Source organism: Mus caroli, chromosome 12 (genome assembly GCF_900094665.2).
Source record: "Mus caroli chromosome 12, CAROLI_EIJ_v1.1, whole genome shotgun sequence".
In the NCBI taxonomy this organism is placed as follows: Eukaryota; Metazoa; Chordata; class Mammalia; order Rodentia; family Muridae; genus Mus; species Mus caroli.
In genome coordinates this window covers 109,052,104-109,068,002 of record NC_034581.1, presented here as the reverse complement: position 1 = coordinate 109,068,002, position 15,899 = coordinate 109,052,104, and positions in this window count along the sequence as shown.

Below are 15,899 nucleotides of genomic sequence, written 5' to 3'. Positions count from 1 at the left end.
TGTGTCTGTGTCTGTGTCTGTGTGTGTCTGTGTCTGTGTCTGTGTGTGCAAAGATTAAAGTAGAACTCAATAACTTGTCAAAGTACTGAAAATGAGTGTATGAGTAGTCTTCTACTGAGAAGTCATTTATCTCAATCTCACATCAAAAATTGAGAACCACCACAAAAAAGGCAGTGGAAAGAATGTAAGATCCAGAATATGGGGTCAATATTTGTGAAATGCTATTGTATGAATTTGCATGGCCATTGAACACATGTCACAGAAGCTATAGCTACCAGACCAAGACGTGAACAAGTCAAGACAGTCAAAATTACAGCCTGATAGTCTGTGAAGCTGAGAAGGTGAATGTTTCTACTTGTCAGCTTAGAAATATCATTTCAATTTCTTGGACCACCTTTTTAGAAATGAATTTCACACATGAACTTCCAGAATTCTGACACGAATTCGATACAATTCTTGTTAGTGCAGAAAATATGCCCAATAGGGTAGGATAATGCCTCGGAATTATATATTAACTTAATTTAATAATGACCGGGAAGTCATATCAGTAGCAGGAATCAACTCCTAAAAACATCATCCCTTAGGCCTTGCCTGCAAGGGCTCGTTCACTGAAGTCCAGAGCCTATGGTGAAACCATCTCAGGAAGATCACCTGTCAGTTTTTATTCTTTTCTAGATGGCTCCTGACACTATTTTTATTTTGTTATGAATTTATATATATTCCATTTTTGAGCTACTGTGAATGGAACAACAATGAACATAGATGTGCAAACATCTTTATAATAAGATATAAAGTCATTTGTATATAGGCTTAAGTTAGATAGACCTAGGACACAGCATAGTTTTTATTCAAATTTCTGAGAAATTTATAAATTGATTTCCAAAGCCACCATACTTTTTTACACAGTCATCAATAGTGAATACAGATTGCACCTTCCCTATATCAATGCCTACATTTATTGTATTTTTCTGCTTGTTTATAATCATTATTATGGAGGTAAAAATGGCACATTAAAGTTTGCTTTGTTGATTTTTCTTTGATAGCTAAGGGATTTATTTGCAGGAAATAGAGAAAACAACTTTGAACTGAACTAGAAATTCTCTGTGTTAATCAAGTTTCATAGTGCATGAAGATACTATAAAGGCTGCAGGCAGAAAAACAGGCTTCAGTGATACCATACAGTTCCTGACCTTGTAGTCTACAATATCAGGGTTCAGGTAATATGTACCCACTAGTCCCTGACCGTTATGTAGTGACCAACTGTTATCTAATTAGATTTGTGGTCTACTATTTAGGAAAGAATTCATGCCAAATAAACATGGTCAAACTCCCAATGTTAGAAATGACACAGGCTCTAGTAGACCATGGTTCTATTGCTAAAGGTCAAGTTGTCAAACTGCCTTACAAATGCTTATGTTTATACAAGAGATTAGTGCTGCTCTCAGCCTTGACTAAGAAGCTTCTGTCTGCACTATGTAATGATTGATGAGGACATTCATGATTGATCAAAGTTGGGAGAATGATTAACAAAGCACTCAGCCACAGATTTGTCGATGGTATTAACTTTCCTATATATTACTGAAGATACAAAGCCATTATATCAATATCTCATCACTAGTTCTTAGATATTGCAGGGTTAGATACAATTATGTATAGCAATATATAATAGTGTACAAGTGAAGTTATCTAGCATAATAAAGGGGGAAAAGGACATAAATGAAAGATTAGAAATTATGGAGGAAATATAAACAGTGTAAAATATTCATTTACATGAAAATTCAATATGCATGTAAAATTTTATTTGTATTTTCTAGAATTAGTTTGCTTATTCTCTGAAAATTTCTCTCATATTTTGAAGATCATGTTCATATTTAACCCATGTTGTCCTTCTCCTTCCCTTTTGATTTTCAAGTAATCTCTCTCCCAACTTCTTGAAAGCTTTTTTCATTAACTACTAATACAGGGAGTCTGATCAGTGCTGTCTGTATACACATATGTGTGTCATTTCCTAGTACATAAGAAACATCTAGAAACATTACAAAAATGTTTATTTTCCTCATCAATTATCAAATGCCAATAGATCCAACATTTGGTGTGTGCCATCTGGAGTCATTCAGCATTGTGTTGTAATATTTCAAAAACATGGTTACAATTTGTTTAGTGGTGCAAAATGTGATATTGCTAAGCTTACAAGTAAACACATGACCTGCTCAGGTATTTCATGGATTCTCATACTTTAACTGTCTTTGGCTCAATTTATTGATGTCTTGTGCTAGTAAATATAGCACCTAAGAATTCATGTGTACAATGATCATGTCAATTCCTGAGACAGTATATCTTATCTAGCCTTCCAACATTCTGGATTTTATATTCTTTCCAATCTGTCATTTGTAGTGGTACTTGAATGATGTGGGGAGGTTGATAAAAAGAACTAAATTGTGGCTGGGCAGTCTGAAAATCATCCTCCAAAATTTGACCAGTAAGGAATGTCTGCATTCATCATTACACACTACACATTGAAACTTCTTTGATCAAGGCTGCAGGTCCCCACTCATACTGTTATATACAGTTTTTTTAGTTGTTCGAAATGCAATGTAATTTTTGTATTCCTTTCACAGAAATATTTTTGTTGTGTTACATAGATAAACATTCATTTCTTATACAATAATCTGCAGAAGTGTATTTTATTTCCATAATTTAGTGATTATAGATAGTATTGCACTAAAAGTTGCTGTTCTAATATTTGTAAGATACATTCCATTTATGTCAATTTTCTAAGTCTTATCCTGACAAAAAATGGGCCACTTCCCTATGTTGCAATGTCTGCCCCCCAAACTATTCTCCAAAGGGCCCATAGGGGGAGCATCCTCAATATTTACTGATGGGTGAAAGAGGGGAGCTGTACCAGTAATATAGTATTTCCCCGAGGATGAACACCATATCCTACTATTCAAGGAACTACCTAATAACTCCCCCCCCCAATATAGAGAATTTTATGCTCTCTATCTAGCACTAAAAGAAGCCAAGGGCTATCTTAACCTATTTTCATACAGTGTATATGCTGTCAATTCGCTCCCAAGATTGTCAAGATCTTTCATCAAATTAGATGCCAAACCACTTTCCCCTATACTCATACAGGTCTCCACTCTAGTACAGGACAGAAACTCCCCCATCTACATCCAGAATGTCAGATCTCCCCAGTCCTCTCTCAGGTCCTATATCTGATGGAAGTACACTCACTGACAAACCCACATCAATGGGGACATTCATGGCTTCCATTGAACAAGGAGATCAATTTCATTCATACACACACACAAATATAAAGGGATTGTGTGCCCGCTTTCCCCTCCCATCCCTCTTGCTCAACTCCAAAGGATAATAAAATCATGCTCCTCTTGTGCATCCTTCATTATCACCCCAGTTTTTCAAATGATGGGCATCAATCCCTGAGGTCTTAAGTCCAATGTATTATGCCAAATTGATGTCATTCATATTCCCCAATTTGGTAGACAGAAATACATTTTTGTCAGAGTAGATACACACTCAAATTTTATATGGGCTACAGCCCCAATATGTGAAAATACAAAAATGTTTATTTCACCATATGCTCTCCACTTTTGTCATCATGGGCATTTCTCAAGAAATAAAAACTGATAACGGCCCTGCCTTCACTAGCTCTCAACTCAAAACCTTCTGCACACACTGGGAAATTGCCCATCATATGGGAATTTCCCACAATCTCCAGGGCCAAAGAATATTATGAAGAACACATAAAGCCCTAAAAGTCCAACTCCTAAAACAAAAGGCAACCACCTATTTCCATAATATACATTTAATGATGGCTCTGGCTACCATAAACATATTTAACATCTACAAAAACTTCAAGCATCCTCCAATCTCCTTCCATTGGCACACACCAAAATTAATCCCCCTATCCTAGTATGATGGCAAGATCCTTTGGATGGAATTTGGAAAGAATCAGATCCCCTCCTTACAATAGGGAGGAGTTTTGCTTGTATTTTTCCACAGAACCAGCCTAAACCTATCTGGGTTCCTGCCAGAAATATATGACACCAACCCACCAACCAAGAAGATGCCCCACCTCTTGCTGGCAGATCAAGGACAGAAAAAGACAAGGAGAAGGCAGAGGAAACACCACACCCAGAAGGACAAAAAGATTTCCTGGAAGGACATTTATGACTAGATGACTGCTGCCCAGGCCAAGTGCCCTCCACAAGCCCTCCTCTCTCATATTCTCTTGGCTGTTTTTGTTAAAACATGCTAAATCTGCTACTGCCCAGCCTCTTCTTAGCCTTCCAAACACCTACCACTGAAGATTCTATGCTAGGGAAACCTACAATGGACACTTGAAGGACATTGAACTAATATTGAGATCTCTCTACACCCAGATTCAATCTCCACTGTCTCTAGCTCTTTTCTCTTCTTTCCTTACCAAAACACAGGTGAATGTCTCCAGGAATTCTCCACATATGGAGGATGCAGATATTGGAGCTGCAGAATGGAATCTACTAATCATTGTGACACTATGCTCATCAACCATAACACTCATTTTCAGTTCTCCGGCATCAAGACATGGGATGAACATTTGCAGACCAGAGTCATGGGTAAACTTTACCCCACTGGCTATGCCAAATACCCAGTAGCTGACCTGCAAATCTAATGTGAGCTTGTTTCTGCCCCCAAATCAGCCTTTACCCATGCTAACATTATCCAATAGGAAAATCAGTCTCAGAAGGAGCTACTAGCTACCCTCTCCTGGCTACAATACATCCAATATTTAGCTGACCTCCTTCCCTTAACAACCCAACCCAACTCCTCCCAATGCTTTTTCTGTGCTTCTCTCCCCAGGTCATTATTAGCAGCTGTTCCCATTAACATTTCCCTTTGAGACCTCCATGGAGCCCTACCCAGAAAGAAAGCACAGGATATTCCTCTCTTTGACCTACCCCTTCTCTTTGCCTTCTAGGGCCCTCCTCAAAATGCCATCTTATGTCCATGACATTCCATCACCAAATCAGTACATGTTAACCCTCCTGCCATCCTCTGGTGCAAAGGAACTACAGGTGCCTATATTAACCTTCCTTTTTGAGGCTCCTGCATCCCTGTGATAACTGTCCCCCAGGTTTATCTCCATGTACCAGAAGAACTCACCTTGCAGATGGGAGAAAGCCAAAAAAAAGAGAGAAATCTTCATCCCTCTGCTCATTGGACTAGGCCTTGTCATCTCACTCTGTGTGACAGGAATTGCCAGAGCAGTCCCTGTTCAAACACAACATCTGGCCAGTGACTTCCAAGACAAGCTTGTCCAGGAAATGGCTTCCACTACAGACAGCCTTGAATCTCTTCAATGCCAGATAACCTCCTTAGCAAGAGTGGCTCTCCAAAGCTGGAAAGGCCTGGTCTTACTGAATGCTGAACAGGGAGGTGTTTGTGTTTTGCTGGGGTAGAAATGTTGCATTTATGTCAATGAGTCTGAGCTGGTTAAAGAAGATAAACAAATGCTCAAAGAAGTCCAGGTGAACCTCTGGGCAAACTATACTCCTAAAACCCCCAAACCCTTGGTACTTTATCCCCTTGGTAGTCTGGGTTCTTTCTCTCCTTGGTTGCATACTAGCCATTGGAGTCTTGCTTCTCTTGGCATCCTCTCTCATTCAGTTTCTAAAGCAGCAGGTGAGCAGTATTGCAAAAATCACTACCAATCAGGACATGGTTCAGTATCAAACTGTTTCCAACATAGGAGACAGTTATTCTGACACCTCTCCCTTATAAAAATAAAAAAGGGGGGGTTGTTGGGCAGATGGCTGTGCACAGGTAGCCTGGTCCCAGGTGGTGCAAAGGTCAGGAACCCCAGTGACTCCGTGGGTGATAATTTCCACCTGCATGGGATGGAAGGTGTTTGACCATGCCTCCTGGGACCCTGGCTCCTGTTATATATACAGCTTCCCACAGCACCCCCTTCAGAGAGATATGTGGCCATTAGGCACATAGAGCAGCAACAAGCCCTCCCACATGCAAATAAGGTTTCCCCAAAGCTCTCAGACTAGACCAATGAGAAGTACCTTCAGTCAGACCCTTATCCCATCTCAAATCTATATCTAAAAATCCTATCTGGAAGGATTAAAAGTGTTTGAGATCTACTCCCTCATCTGAGCCTTCTGTCCTAAGAGCTGTAATACTTGGGAAGTTGTCTGCTCTCCTAAAACATGGCCTGAAGCTCCTCAGCACACCTAAATGTCTAGTCAGCATCTTGTTGGCCCAACCAGACTGGACTCAGAGCAGGGTGGTGTGGGGTAACCAAGTAACCAAAGGCACAGCATAGATGGAGGTGGAGCACACTGCAGCTTGCTATAAAGGCAAATATTATTTTCATGTATAGAAAAGAGGCTGAAAAATCTCATACCTTAGCAGGATTTGAAATTTCGCATCACTACAATATTTACAAGCTCCTTTTGTAAATGCATCTGATAACCTTGTCCCAAAGTGGAACAAAAGTCTCAGGCCAGAAATGTACTGAAAGTGTCATCCCTGATGTTACACCCACAGCATCTTAGCAGAGTTCAGGGAAGGGTATGGGATTCATTTCCCCAGAGAAGATTAGAGCTTGGACCCTAGAACCATGCTATCTTACACATGCATCCTCTACCTCCTTCTCCATCTGTATCAATTCCATATCTAAGAAGTTCATTACTCATGAATATGTAAATTACAGGAGAGTATGGTTGTTGCATATAGAGATGTCAACACTCCACACAATCTGTAATCTGTGTCCTCTCCACAGGCATTGAACACTCTGACTCTCACCATGGGATGGAGCTATATCCTCTTTATATTGGCAGTATTTACAGGTATGGGGATCCACAATTCCAACTTTGAAATAGAGAAAGTGACTGAGATGACAATGCCATTTATTCGGCCTTTCTCGTCACAGGTGTCCTCTCACAGGTCTGGAACTGAGCTGAGGAATCCTAGTGCTTCAGTGAAATTGTCCTGTAAGGCTTCTGGCTATACTCTCACTAATTACAGCATGTACTAGGTGAAGCAGAGTCATGGAAAAAGCCTAGAGTGGATTGGATATATTTATCCTTCTGCACCTCGGCATCCATACCATAATCAGCCACCAAACACAGACATTATTGCATATGCCAGCAAGATTTTGCTGACATGACCCTGATATAACTGTCTCTTGTGAGGCTATGCCAGTGCATGAGAAATACAGAAGTGAATGATCACAGTCGTCTATTGGAGGTAACACTGGGCCTCCAATGGTGGAGCTAGTGAAAGTACCCAAGGAGCTGAAGTGATCTGTAACCTTATAGGAGGAAGAGCAATATGAACTAACCAGTACCCCCTGAGCTCTTGTCTCTAGCTGCATATGTAGCAGAAGACGGACTAGTTGGCCATCATTGGGAGGAGAGGCCCTTGGTCTTTCAAAGATTGTATGTCCCAGTACAGGGGAACGCAAGGGCCAGTAAGCAGAAGTGGATGGGTTGGGAAACAGGGCAGCAGGAGGGTATAGGGAACTTTCAGGATAGCATTTGAAATGTAAATGTAGAAAATTTCTAATAAAAATTGTTTAAAAAACCAAGTGTGTTCATGTGTAGTCATAAATGTGAGTGTGGGGTGTGGGACAGTTTCTTGATCAATATCCTCTCTGCTTACAGATGTGCATTGTGAGGTACAGCTTGTTGGGTCTGGTGAAGAATTGGTGCAGCCCAAAGGGTCACTGAAACACTTGTATTCAGCCTCTGGATTCATCTTCAATACATATACCATGGAATGGGTCTGCCAGGCTCCAAGAAAGGGTCTGGGCATGGGTTGCATGCATAAGAACTAAAAGTAATAATTATGCAACATATACTGATTCAGTGAAAGACAGATTCGCCATCTCCAGAGATGATTTGCAAAGCATGGTCAACCTGCAAATGAACAATTTGAAAACTGAAGACATAGACATGTATTAATTACAAGAGATATGGGGGGAAGTCTTCAATGTGTGCCTAGACAAAAACCTCCAGTTCAGGTATCCATGACCACCAGCAGGAGGCACTCAGTACTCACAGAACCTAGGGAAGTCCTTATGTAGATGCAGACATCATTTATATTTTACTGTTCTATCTGTGCTGTTTCTCTATCTGACGTCTTTTTTGGGGTGTGTGTGTGGGTATCATCTTTAAAACTCTAGACTGTAGGAATTGATCATGTCTTGAAAAATAATGTTTCAGATTCACTGTTTTGAGTAATGTATGTCAGTGAGTCCTTTTGTGAATTAAATGGTAAAAGGTATTAGAAATCCTGGTTGGAATTTCCAATTTCTACAACAGTTCCTGATTATGACATCCTGGATACTAAGGGTACCTTCATCAGTTCCCAGCACACTGGAACTCACGTGAGATCAGCTGAAGCAATGGTCATTCTTGTATTTAAGGCATGGGATTCATTAAATCTGGTGAGATGTTCTGAATTTTGTTATCACATTTATTCTAGTGCTTAGATGCACTTCCAGAATATCTGGTAAAAATTCAGATCCATTTTTTTTTTTTTTTTTTTTTTTTTAGAATTTCAGCTTACCATGGAGATTTCTGAGATTAATGACAATTTCTCATAAGGGGTTCACGGTTCACTTTTTTTCTATCCAGACTCAGCTATTACTGCTTGGATAACATTTACAACTCATTCTGTATCACCTCTTGCAGCAGATTTTATATGTAATCTAAAGGTGTTTTTGGTAGCTGTTCTATTTTGTACAAGTAATGAATCTTACTACTCACATCATCAAAATATATCATGCTCTCTTCACATAAGTAAAAATTACACCTACTAATGTCAAGTTCATCATGTGAGAATAAACCAAGTGGTTTTAGAACTCATGGAATGTGGGCCACCTGTTTGTGCAAACAGGGTGTGTGTGTGCCTCAGAGAGGCAGAGCCCAGAGTTCTATGTTTCCTTCAGACTTCATGTTGTTACAGTGCATTCTTCTGCCTGTTGTACTCACAACCTTCACAGCCTTCCTGATCTAAGAATTTTACAGAAATTCTAAGAGGGCATGCACATTCACGCTGGGATATATCACTGGCACTTAAAATAATAGTGCTTGTTCAATTTCATACATTGCTGCTGGAGCAGATCAATGATTGAATGACCACTAATCTAGGAAAGAACTTACAATTGTAGATTGCTAGCAATGACTACCATCTTTAGAAAGCATTTGGAGAAATGAAATTCTTAGTGAATTTACATTAAGTGTGTATGTGTGTGTGGTGTTTGTGTTTTCAGGAATTAATTTTCTGTTATTAACTTCTATGCATATAGCATAATTTCTAATAAGAAAACTTTTGTTCCCTGAGGGGTGGTCACTATAAGTGTCATTCTTGGAACGAAACTCGTGAAGAAATGAGAATGAGAACCTACTGTACTTTGTCAGCCTGGGTCAGATTTCTCAGTGTCTATGTAGAGGCAGTTTATTGTAGATATATTTAAACAGAATAGAATACAGAAACTGGTCTGCAGGCAACAATAACTTCTATAATCATTCCAATTCCACTTGCATAATGAAACATAAGGTGTGACTATGTGAAAAGAGAATAACAAAGTTTTTTTGACCTTTACTGTGAAATCTGTTGCTTAAAAAGGTTTAGAATCTAATGTGGCCTTTGACCAACAGCATAGCAGTCAGCCTTCCATAAAGTACATGGGACACCTCCACTAAGGAAGTACAATAATCTAATGATGGAATTAGGGTGCAGTCTGTCCACACATATTTGGAATAGGTCACCAGGTTGCTAATCACCTCCACTCTCAGCCTTCTGAAGGGAGTGCTGGTATTTAATTGTTTCTCATTAATCAAGATGATGCCATTGTGTGATTATTTCTTTTAGTGCCTTTCTGTGAGAACCAGGCCCAAACTCTCTCTCTCAAATTCCTGTGTTAGCATCAACAGTAATATTTCTGAATATCTGTTGCCATGAGACAGTGAAAGGAAAACATCTCAGTGAATCAAACATGTAGAGCACGAGAAGCAGGTGCAGAGATGGGTGTTTCCTGATATGCCAAGTTTTTAATCTTCTCAGCTAACCACATAAAAAACCCAGGAGACGATATCCTATGTCAGTTAAGCCTTGTGCTGAAGGACACAGGATCTGACACAAGTCACTGTGGTTAGTTCATGAAATCTATATCACTCTCCAGGGAATGCTACAGAAACAGAAATGACTCATTTTTGAGGAACTCTCAGTCACCATGACACTAGTTTATCTCACAGTAGTATCAGTTCCTCAATTGGAATTAAAACATGGGTAACTCTAACTCAGCAAGTGAAAGACTAGAATGAGAAAACCTTCAAATCTTTGAAGAAATAAATTGAAGATATTAGAAGAAGGAAATATCTCCCATTGGTTGGGTTAAGATAGTAAAAATTGTCATCCTACCCAGAGACATCTATAGATTCAATGCAATCCCCATCAAAATTTCAATACAATTCATTATAGTTATTGAAATGACAACACTCAACTTCATGTAGAAAAATAAAACAGAACAATACAAAAAGCCGACCGAACTAGTAAAGATAAAACAATCCTTTTCAATAAAAGAATATGCAGATGCAATATGTTCCATGATTTCAACCTGTCTGCAGTGTTATAGTAAGAAAAACTGCATAGTATTGGCATAAAACCAGACAAGTTGATCAATGGAATAGAATAAAAGACCCACTCATACATCTACACACAGATATACACCTGTTTAATGATAAAGAAGCCAGAAATATACAATGAAAGAAAGAAAATATCTTTAAAAAATAGTGGTGGTATAACTGGATGTCATCCTGCAAAAGAATGCAAATATATCCATATCTATTAGCTGTAGAAATCTTAAGACCATGTTGATCAAAGACCTTAAATTTAAGCCATATATCTTGAAACTAATAGAAGAGAAAGTGGGGAATAGCTGAGAAATCCTTCGCACAGCAGACAAATTATCAAACATAACCTCAATAGCACAGGTGCTAAGAACAATAATCAATAAATGGGACCTCAAGAAACTAAGAATGCTATGGCAAATGACACCATGGATAAGACTAAATGTCAGTTTAAAGAATGAGAAAAGATGTTTAACAACTCCACAGCTGACAGAGATACGATATCCAAAATATATAAAGAACTCGGGAAACTAGACATTAACAAAACAAATAATACAATTTAAAAATGGGGTATAGATGAAAACAGAATTCTGAACGGAGGAATCTCAAATGTCAGAGGATCATTTAAAGAAATGTTCTTCATCCTTATGCAATAGGGAAATGCAAATTCAAGTGCCTCTGAGATTCCCTCTGATAACAGTCAGAATGACTAAGATCAAAACCACACGTAATAGCTTATGGTAAGGATGTGAAATAAGGAGAGCACATATCCATAGCTGGAAACTATGGATAGCAAACTTTTTAGCCATTTTATAAGTACATTCTGCAGTTTCTCAGAAAATTGGAAATATATATACCTCAAGACCCAGCCATATCACTTCTTAGAACAGAGGCAAAGAACAATTCATCCTACTAGTTGCTTTATTTGTAATAGCAAAAAAACAAAACAGGTTAGATGTCCTTAAACCAATGAATGTATAAAGAAAAAAATATATATTTATACAGCCTACAATTACTCATCTGTGAAACTAATAAATAAAAAGTACAAATTTTCAAATGGATGGAACTATTAAAAAATCAGACTGTATGCAGAAAATCAGAACCAGAAAAACCAACATGGTATGTACTCACTGGTAAGTGTATACTAGCTGTAAAGTAAGAGATAGTTTAGCTATGATCCAACTGGACACAGAGAGCATAAGAAACAAGAAGCATTCAAGGGATAATACATTATTGACATAGGAAGGGGAAATAGAGCCAATATTGCCATTGGAGATGGTAAATAGGAGAACCAGGCATTTTGGAGAATGGAGATAGAAATTACTGAAGGAGAAAACTTGAATTGAGGAGAATTTCTTAGGGAAAACTTAAGGCAAATGAAACTCCTAAAAATATGACCCAAGCTAAGCCCCCTAGTAAATGGGATATGAGTTTGAACTGGCCATCTTCTGTAACCAGACAAGACTTGCAATGGAGGGATGAGGACACCAACTCATTTACACACCCATCAACATACAATTTGTCCTGCCTGCAAGAGTTCTGTGGTAAAGATGGAGGGAAAATCATGAGAGTCCCCAACAAATGAATGATCTAAATGGAGACCCATGCCATGGGAGGGACTCTACCTCTGACACTGCATAGGAGGCCAGGAGGCAGAAGGTGGATAGTTCACAGAACTATGGTAGAAGCATACATGATTGGCAAAGAATAAAATAATTCAACAAAAATCAGTGGGTATAAAATACTGGAAGGAAACATAGCTGGAGTCAAAAAGCCAAGGATAACACAAGAAAACACACAATATCAATTAACATGAACTCACAGGGACTCAAAAGACTAAAACAAAAAAACAAGAAGCCTTTAAGAGTCTGTTCTTTTCTCTTTTTCTGTTGACAAGTATATATGCCTGCCCCAGGAATTCATTCATAGACACATATGTGGCTGCATATGAGCCCATGACTCCTTGTGGCCCTGCACACAGGTGCTCTGCATCAGGTGTAATCTGATGAAGACAGGAAAGTGCTTGCTGTCTCCTGTCATCACTTCTTAGAAGTGAGAACTGCTAGAGTTGGATACAACTGCCATCACTGAGGAACCTGACTTTGATAGAGATATATAGTAATACTGGCACAACATAAAATCTCTAGTCTATAAATAATTTTCCCTACATGAACTAGATCTATTTATACATTAAGCTGAGATCTGTGAACACTGAAGTTACAGAGATGTGTTATTGCTTAAGCTCGATCATTTAATTTCATTGTAAACCTTAATAAATCTCCCTGCAGGGGAGGTTACAACCAGAAGGGGCACAATAGAGCCAAATATCACCAGTAGAAAGTTGAGGTGGCTTTACAGGAGCACAGTTTCCTTGGTGGGGTTTTCTTTCTAAAGTATATTAACTGATCTGCTCCTGCTTTTTTAACATGTGATGTCTCCATACTCAAAACCATAAAGATTCTTTGGTAAATGGTTCACAGGTATGTATGTCTTGCTCTTTTTAAGATTTTATTATTTATTTATTTATTTACTTATTATATTATTAGATATTTTCTTTATTCACATTTCAAATGTTATCCCCTATTCTTATGAAACTACCCTATCCCATCTGCCCTTCCACTGCTCATTAACCAACCCACTCCTGTTTACCTGTCTTGGCATTCCCCTATACTGGAGCATCAAGCATTCACAGGACCAAAAGCATCTCCTCTCATTGAAATTCCACAAGGCCATCCTCTGCTACACATGTGCAGAAGCCTTGTATCCATCCAACTGTATTCTTTGCTTGGTGTTCTACTCCCTGGAAGCTCTAGGGGTACTGGTTGGTTCATATTGTTGTCCCTCATATGGGGTTGCAAAACCATTCAGCTCTTTGGGTCCTTTCTCTAGCTCATCACTGGGGTCTCTGTACTGAGTTCAATGGATGGCTGTGAGCATCCAATTCTGTATTTGTTAGGCACTGACAGAGCCTCTTGGGAGACTGCTATATCAGCCTCCTGTCAGCATGAACTCTTGGCATCTACAACAGTGTCTGGGTTTAGAAACTGTATATGGAATGGATTCTGAGATGGGGCAGTAACTGGATGGCCCTTCCTTCAGTTTCTGTTCCACACTTTGTTTCTGCATATCCTCCCATGGGTATTGTCATCCCCCTTCTAAGAGGTACCAAAGTATCCACACTTTGGTCTTCCTTCTAATTCAGCTTCATGTGGTCCATAAGTTGTATCTTTAGTTTTCCTAACTTCTGGGCAAATATCCACTTATCAGTGAGTGCATATCATGTGTGTTCTTTTGTGATTGGGTTAACTCCCTCAGGATGATATTTTCTAGTTCCATACATTTGCCTAATAATTTTATGAAGTTATTGTCTTTTTAATAGCTGAGTAGTGCTCCATTTGGGTACATGTACCAAAATTTCAGTATCCATTCCTCTGTTCAAGTGCATGTGGGTTCTTTCCTGCTTCTGGCTATTATAAATAGGGCTGCTATGAACATAGTGGAGTATGTGTTCCTTTGGGGCATCTTTTGGGTGTATACTAAGGAATGATATAGCTGGGTCCTCAGGTAATACTATGTCCAATTTTCTGAAGAACTTCCAAACTGATATCCAGAGTGGTTGTAGCAAATTGCAATCCCATTTATAATGGAGAAGTGTTCCTCTTTCTCCATATATTTGTCTGCTTCTGCTGTCACACGATTATAATTTTTCATATTATCCATTCTGACTGATGTGAGGTTCAATCTCAGTGTTGTTTTAATTTGCATTTCCCTGATGACAAAGCATGTTGAACATTTCTTTAGGTGCTTCTCTGGCATTTGATATTCCTCAGTTGGGAATTCTTTATTTAGCTCTGTACCCCATTTTTATAAAGGGTACTTGATTCTCTTAAGTCAAACTTCTTTAGCAGTTTATATATATTGGATATTAACCCTCTATTAGATGTAGGGTGAGTAAAGATCTTTTCCCAATATGTTGGCTCCTCTTTTATCCTATCTACTGTATCCTTTGCCTTACAGAAGCTTTGTTCTTTTATATGGTCCCCTTTGTCAAGTCTTAATCTTAAATCATAAGCCATTGCTTTTTTGTTCAGGAAATTTTACGATGTACCTATGTGTTTGAGGCTCTTCCCCACTTTCTCCTATCTTAGTTTCAGTGTATCTGTATTTATGTGGAAATCCTTGATCCATTTGAACTTGAGCTTTGTATAAGGAGATAAGAATTGATTATGGATTGATTTCCATTCTCCTACACGCTGACCTCTTGTTGAACCAGCAGGATATGTTGAAAATGCTGTCTTTTTTCCCCATTTGATGGTTTTAGCTCCTTCATAACTTTCCCTAAGTCTTCCATGTGGGTCCTCATGCTCAATGCAATGATTGACTTCCGGCATCTACACCTATATTTGTCAGGCTCTGGTAAAGACTTTCAGGAGACTCCTATATCAGGCTCTTTTAGCAAGTACTTCTTGCCATTATCAGTTTTGTCTGGGTTTGGTATCATGTATCTTCATGTACATGATAATTATATTCCTCAACATGTGACTGAGGAGAAATTGGAAAATAGAATTTTTTGGAATTTAGCTTTAGATTTTAGCTGAGGACATTGGTTGCAGTAATCAGAGAAACCAACCTTCATCTAATCAGTAAATTCTCCCTGCCTTCTAGGTTATCTAGTGCAGGCAAGTGCTATACAGCTTCAAGGAAGAGGAATGACATCAGTGAATTCATGCAGGACCAGAGCTTGCCCTCTGATAGCTGATAGATTATATCAGCTTTCAAGTAAGGTGGATTCCCTAGTGTCTGATTGTTACATAGTGACCAATTACTTCCTAATTCCTGATCCATATGAAATATAGAAATAATAATTTTACATATATTTAGAATTTTCACACAAATGTATTTTGTAAATGGAACCTATTTCTACCATAACTTCTACCCTTCCTTTTGTTGATCCACATATTCTCTAACTATTCAACTAAAAATTTTCACTGACACATCATCATGTATTTTCATACATAATTGCATGTAACTATGCATTCTATGAGCTAATACTGATAGTATCATCAATTATGTATGTCCCTGAGAGGGTCTCATTTAATATAGATAGTTCTAAATGCATACGGTCTCCTAAATGTTGAAATCCCCTTTTGAAACACACATGTAATAGTTTATTTCCAAAATTTAGTTATTGAGGATAGTGCTGCAATAAACATTGATGTGTAAATATTCCTGAAGTATTTTATG